The following is a 7,335-nucleotide window of genomic DNA, read 5'->3' on the forward strand; positions in this document are numbered from 1 at the left end:
TCACATATATGTGTAACTGTAGGGAGGGACACGTAAAAAAGCTATAAACACTGACTAGTTTATTACAAAAAGATATGCCTAACTGTAATTTCTTAAAACTTTGTGGACAAAGGAAGTGGGCCACCATCTGTGCTGTATAATCCCTTTAAAGGATTTTAAAATGGTCTAGAAACATCGCGGGTAAAAATATTTGGTCGTCTTGGTTTTGTTTATAAAATTTACTCAATTTATCGAGTAAATTTCGAGGCACACATATATATTGAAACCTATTTCTAAATCGCTCATATAATATAATAATTGACAATTTTATTTTTTCATTTTATATGGATATATAAAGATAGTACGCTATGCCTAGAGTAATTTTCATAGTTTGAGTATCATTTGCATTATCACATCCGGCAGTTGAATTTAATCATAGAATTTGATTGATTGATGTATGTACGCATGCACCTGTCTGAGTCTTTAATCCGGCATGCACACTTAATCAGTGGACCACGATAAGGTAGCCAGTAGTCACGAATAACGCGAGGGAGCGGCATAACTGATGTGAGATAGACAGATAGACCTGGAATTATTTCCTGTGCTGCTGAAGAAACAATAGTCACGTTGACTGGAATGCTACTTTTACGATTTTAGTTCGATTTCCCGTTATAAGGGCTACCCGGCTAGTGACTATAAAATTAATAAAACTAAATGAAGGTTGCTTCGTCATCACACCGTTAACAAACGCACGAAGTCCAATGTAAGTTTCTCGGCATTCTTGAAGCGAAATTTAGGAAGAGCTAATGTGATTATGTCGATTCCGAAGCTGTGGTAATTAGGTTCAGATTCAAGATATCAAAGACTTATGAGTAGGGTGTTTCCGACTTTGGCTATCTACTGATAGGAAAAGTATATTTATGTTGATTAACTTTCTCCTACTCTATTCTGAGAAATTTATTTTCAAAATCTTCAATTTATAAAAGTATATTGGTTTTAAATTATTAATAATAATAATATATTTCAACACTAAAAACAGGAGTTCTCTTTTTGACGGCATAATTTTTTGCGTGTTATGTTTTTAATCGAATACGTGCAACATAAAAACAACTTATATGTTTATAACTTTTTTTTACGTTCTCCATGTTCCACTGTAACTTTTGGTAGAAAATAGGGATGAGTAGGAAGACACGACTACTTTTTCAGTAGGCTTTCTTTTAATCATGCAAAATTAGTACCATAACCCATTTCCAGCAATCTTTCTTTTCATTGTGTGAAAAGTGAAAATACAATTGTACCCCATTTCAGTAGTAAAAAAATGAAAAGAACATTTATTCTGCACTTACGTATATTATGCACTTAAATGCATGAAATAATAAATTTCTTGGAAGAAATGTCAATTTCGCTATAGACATCAAAGAATCACTCTAAAACAGAAACAAAGATTTTTATTTTTTTATTATTATACGATTAAGCCATATCCCTTTCGGGATAAGAGTTGTTGGACAATTCATGTATTTTGTTGAGCATATATCTTTTTGGTAGAAACTTAATCTTCTTGGTTGAAAATTCAACTATTTAGTTCAAACTTTAATTTTATTATCGAAAGCTCGCCTTTTCGCCTTGAAAATTTAACATTTTGGACGATTTTTTTTCCTTTGGTGACAAGAAACTCTTTCTTGGTTGAAAATTCAACTCTTGTTGCGTTTAAATTTAAATCTTTCTTTGATTAAAATATAAATTATTACATTGTTTGTTGAGAATTTATCTTTTTTGGTTGAAATTTCAACTACTTACTTGAAATGTTAGTAATAAAATTGATCATTCATTAAATTTCAGAATAAGATTTTACAATTAGAACTATTTATCTTGAAAGTAAAGTTATATGTGAGGTTATTTATCATTTAAAAGCATCGAAACTTTTCACCTTTTTTAATATTTGATCATATTTATAGGTTTTAAGTTTTAACTATGATTATTTGATTGAATCTACTAATCTACTAACCAACTCTTAAAAGGGGTTATTTCTTTGAATGAATAATTAACTCTTCACTGATTGTCAGTTACCGGTTTCCAGCTATTTCAATCAGTGAAATCTCACTAACAATCAGTGACATTTCACTGATTCAAATTTAGAGTGTGATATTTTCCAAAATTGTTTTTAAGATAAATATTTTAAAAGAAATTAAATTATAAACACTTAGAAAAAATGATAAACTAAAATACCTCCATAAAAAATTGGTGAAAATTTAATTCTTCTCTTATTTTTTTTATTAATTTTTAAAGTTCTTTAACTATTTTTGTACTATATAGATCTACTTGGAAAAGTATTTTAAAAGAGTTAGAAAGGATTGAAAATAGACAGAAAATAAAAAAGCTGTAAAATGAAAATTGATGTTTTTATTTCTCCAATAATTTTCTTTGCAGAAATTGGACATTAATCCCATTTCTATCTTTATTGGTTATATTTCTATCAAACATGTAAAAGCAGTGAGGGGTGATAGAATAAACGCTCCCTTTAGAAAACGGAAATAACAATATTGTATGTACCATTGTACTTACATTTGATGTTTAACAACTTTATTCAGCGCGAATGCTTTTCTTCGCCCCTCCACATAATGGGCCCTATAATTTATTACCATTTCTGTGGATCATAACTTCTACCACCAATGATACTCTTGATCCAAAACTTTACTTTAAATAAATTAGGATTCAATTTTCATACATTTATTTATCTAACAATTATCAATTATAAATTTCTTGAGTCAATCTTCTTTAAGAGCTTATTGCTTCTTTTTATTTGATTTTTCTATCATTCAAAATTTACGACCACTAACAAAACTTGAAATTTATACTAAATTAATTGATGAACACTTAAAACATTTAAGCAGCCTTTAGCCATTAAAAAAGCAATTTTTCTACCTCGTTGCAGTTATATGATACATATAAAAACATTTTAATTCCGAGAAAAATGAAAGAGAGCGTACGCAACTTTTCTACTGATATAGACAAAAAATGTACTTAAGTTGAGCATATTTTATCAATTTACACATTACACAAGCCCTTCAGGTCACGTAGGAACGCTTCAATCGGAACACGTGCGCTTCGCAGATGGTCAGAATATTGTCAGGAGAGGCCAGGATTTATGGAATGACACCGCGTTCCATTATCTACCCAGTGTAATAAACCCGCTGAAAGGAAAAAATCGATACAATGCACATCTATATTATACACAATAGTGTTAATCTGGTAAAGCCTAAGCATATGTTTAAAGCTCAAGAAAGTTCTATTCATTTTTTCTGATGAATCCGTTGGGAATCCCGCGGTTCTTGAATGTTGAGTCATGAGAGGTTGCAGTTTAAACTCGTTTACAGCAATTAAATTTTTGTTTCAATTTAAAACTTCACCCATTTATTAGGTTGCTTCAAAAATATCAACTTTAAAAAAGTTACGAGGCAACCTGATATTTTTTTCTAAAACATGAAAAAAGATTCCTGTATTTTGAGGTAAATCAAGTATATTTTTAGTGCTCCCCAAACGGCGTTAAAGCTTTATAGACAATATCTCTCCAATTAATAGCAATAGATATGGTTCTGAATATAAGTTTCTAAGTGTATATTAATTTTCTCTTAAATTTGAGATGATATACGAACTACAATAATTTCAGCATATAATTAATATTATGGAAAATACATCAAATACAATTTTTGGAATGCCATTTTCCTGGTTTCAATGTTTAAGGGATATTAAAACATCCCTTAAAATTGATTCAAAGACATATTCTTGCTATGTTTGCTTCCTCTGCTTATTTGAAAGTGATTTCAAACCGTAGCAGTTTGATAAAAATCGCTTGTGATTTTAGTTACGAAAAAATGATGATTTTCTATAGCATTTTTCTATTACAATATATGTAAAAATTAAAACTTTGACAATTGCTGGTCGAAAAACTGTCCATTTTTCTTAGATTTTTCTTTCATATTTTTGCTCTGAAGCTTCGAAAATACAAAAAAAAAATAGAATATTTCACAAAAATCCATTAACTATACACTTGATGCAGGGTCCTTTCAATTTATAAAAATAGCTTAACAATTTAATAAAAGACTGTGGAGATTTTCCCTTAAAATGAGCCTAAAAACTTCAAAAAATGTTAATTATTTCCAGTTATTCAAATTTTATGAAAACATCTCCACAATGTTCATACTTTAGCAACAGCTCAAATAACAGACATGTAGATAATTTCTGCGATAGTGAACAAGAATTTTTCGAGAAATTATATTTCAAATACTAAAATGCTTTAAAATTTATCTGAGTTCAAATTTTCAAGAGGATTTTTTTGTAAGTTGTCCGAAAACGTTTTTTAAAGTTGATTTGGGAAATCTGGAAATCTCCTGGAATTTTGAAATCCGACTTCAATAGCAACCCTGCTTTTAAAATATTCATTTTAGAATAAATTGCAATAGATCAAGATTATGCATACACAGCAAAAAAAAGTACTTAATTTAAGTCGAAATTTCGGCTTATTTTAAGGTGTCACAAAAAGAAGCATAGACAATCTGAAATTAAGAATGACATCTGAACATTAAATTAAGGGAATTAGATTAATGAAATTCAGGTCGGAACTATTTGGAATTCAGGGAGACATGACCTGAAATTCAGGTATGCTCGCTCTTCAATTAAGAATATATGTATACTGAAAGCTAGTATAACCTTAAGTTAATACACTATCCTAACTGAAATTAAGGGTAATATTCTATCTAAAAACCAGGAATTTCTCACGCCCTACCGACACTCATCAGCTGTTTTTATATATTAGTTATTCGTTTTAGAAAATATACAAGTTGGGTTCAAACGTGTAAGAAAATACAGAAAAAGTAGGAAAAATGGAAAAAACGGTATATTGGGGGAAGGTGCGGTCCGAAATCTTCAGACAATTGCGTTCCGTAATGTATTGAAAGGGCGCTCACGTTGCGAAGTATAAAGTTTTGCAATCATTTACACAACTTGCTTTCAGAACTGAAAATTAAAATTTAGGAGCATACTTTACTTTATTCCAGTAGAAAAATGCTGATTTCTTATTTAAGATAAGTTAGTGCTTTATTCTAGATAGTTTGCCTACTTAAATTCAGGTACTTCCTTATATTATTAATTCAAGTCAAATCTAAAATTAAGTCGAATATAACTTTAAGTATTTATTTTTACTGTGTATATAAAAGCCATACAACTGTATCAGTAAATTTTATGAAAAAAAAGTATATGGTGTGTTTTCCATATTTTTGGCCATAGTACGAGGTGTGTTCAAAAAGTAAGGAGACTTTTCAATTTTCGCGGACTATGTACATTCAAGTCTTAAATTTTTTGTTTTGTTGTGTTGGTACACTCGTAAAGATCATATGTTCACAGTTTTGACTATATAACTCGTGTTGTTTTTCTGGCAGAGATGTAAAAGGTTAGAAGGGTTTGGTGTGCTCGGCGATTTTCTTCTTTCGAAAAAAATGAAGCAAAGAGTTTGCATTAAATTTTGTGTGAAAATGGAATCCAGTGCTCTAAAACTCTTTAAATTGTTGACAGTTGCATACGGTGAGTCTACTCTGAGTAAGAAAAATGTGTATAAGTGGTACAAGCTGTTCCAAGAAGGCCGAGAGGATGTCGAAGACAAAGCTGGCCCTGGATGTCCCAGCACGTCAAAAACAGATGAAAACGTTCAAGCAGTGGAAGAAATGGTGTTGAAAAATCGCCGAATTACCATCAGAGAAGTTGCTGAAGATGTTGGCATATCGGTTGGCTCATGCCATGCTATCTTTTCGGACGGTTTGGGCATGAGACGTGTGTCAGCGAAATTTGTTCCAAAACTGCTTAATTTTCAAAGTGCTTGTGAAAGATTTTCTGACCAAAAACAGCCCCGCAGTCATGCTTCAGCCTCCATACTCACCGGATTTGGCCCCCAGTGACTTTTTTCTCTTCCCAAAACTGAAGAGACCCATGAAAGGACATCGAATTTCAACGATTGAGGAGATAAAAACTGCATCGCTGAAAGAACTCAAGGCTATACCACAAAATGATTATCAGAAGCGCTTCGATGATTGGAAAAAGTGTTGGCACAAGTGTATTATATCTGAGGGGGATTACTTTGAAGAGGACAACATAAATATAGAGGAATAAATGAATATTTTTCGAGAAAACCATAAAGTGACCTTATTTTTTGAACACACCTCGTATATTTAGATTATTGACGTTTATAAATCACCTCGAATTCACGGTTTCATTGATGATCTTCAAACTCCAATGGGTTAAATCAGATGAAATAACGAAAATTATTCGCAGTTCAAATGGCCTACTCTTTGAAGTGACCACAATGTACATAGATTCCCCTTTAGCAGTAAAAAAAAGAATTCCCTAAAAAAAAAGAAAGAAAATTCCCTCTATTTCTTGATCTTTATATTTATGTAACACGAAAATCAGCGTCCACTTAAGAAAAATGTTTTTGCAATAAGAGTTTATACTGCGAGGTGAGTCTGAAAAAGTGTAAACAATGGAAAAGTCTGAAAGGGGACTTGATTTCTCGAATGCAGTTAGTAAAAGTAAACAATTACGAAGAGACTTCACATGAGCAGTCAAAATTAGGCCATTGCGCCATATATAATGGACAACAGTAGCTTCGCATTGGCCCCACTCGATCCCGTCATAATATGCTAGCTATTAGCTTACTGTTTACATTTCACAGGTGCTGCGCCCATCCCTATATGTATAATACATACTAATATACTGCACGAGATATCTCGTGATTTTCGCGCCATTCTTCTTCGTGCAAACGCCTACACAAGCTTATCGGCATTTAATGCCCTCCTACTATAAAAAGTACACACTGAAAAAGGAATCTGGAACTAGAACAGACCCGCGATTAGTTTTCATTACGGCTCACGCTATCTGTGTACTTCAGGAATAATTCTCTCATCAATTTTTTACGATTTCATGTCTTAAAGTTGATTCAAATTTATAAAGTGCTGGAGAATGCAACTACCCTATTTCAAATTAGTAAAAAATCAATTGAAGCTGTTTGTCAAAAAGGGGCTTCACTATACTCAAATTTAGATTTCGAACAAAACCAAAAAATATGATTTCACATAAATTTTAATTATTAATCACATAGATATATTTGAAGGAGAAACTAATAAACTCTTACATATCGTGTTTAGCGAATTTTCAGGTTGACTTGTATTTAAATGTGAGATGAATTATTTCATAGAGAGTAAAAGGGACCTAACTAAGTTTCCTGTTAAGATACCCTATATATGATTTGTTTCTTTGTAAAATTTGTTAGATACTTTTAGTGGTGTTAAACCAAATTTTTTGTTTCCT

The sequence above is a fragment of the Belonocnema kinseyi genome, chromosome 4 (genome assembly GCF_010883055.1).
Source record: "Belonocnema kinseyi isolate 2016_QV_RU_SX_M_011 chromosome 4, B_treatae_v1, whole genome shotgun sequence".
Taxonomy (NCBI): Eukaryota; Metazoa; Arthropoda; class Insecta; order Hymenoptera; family Cynipidae; genus Belonocnema; species Belonocnema kinseyi.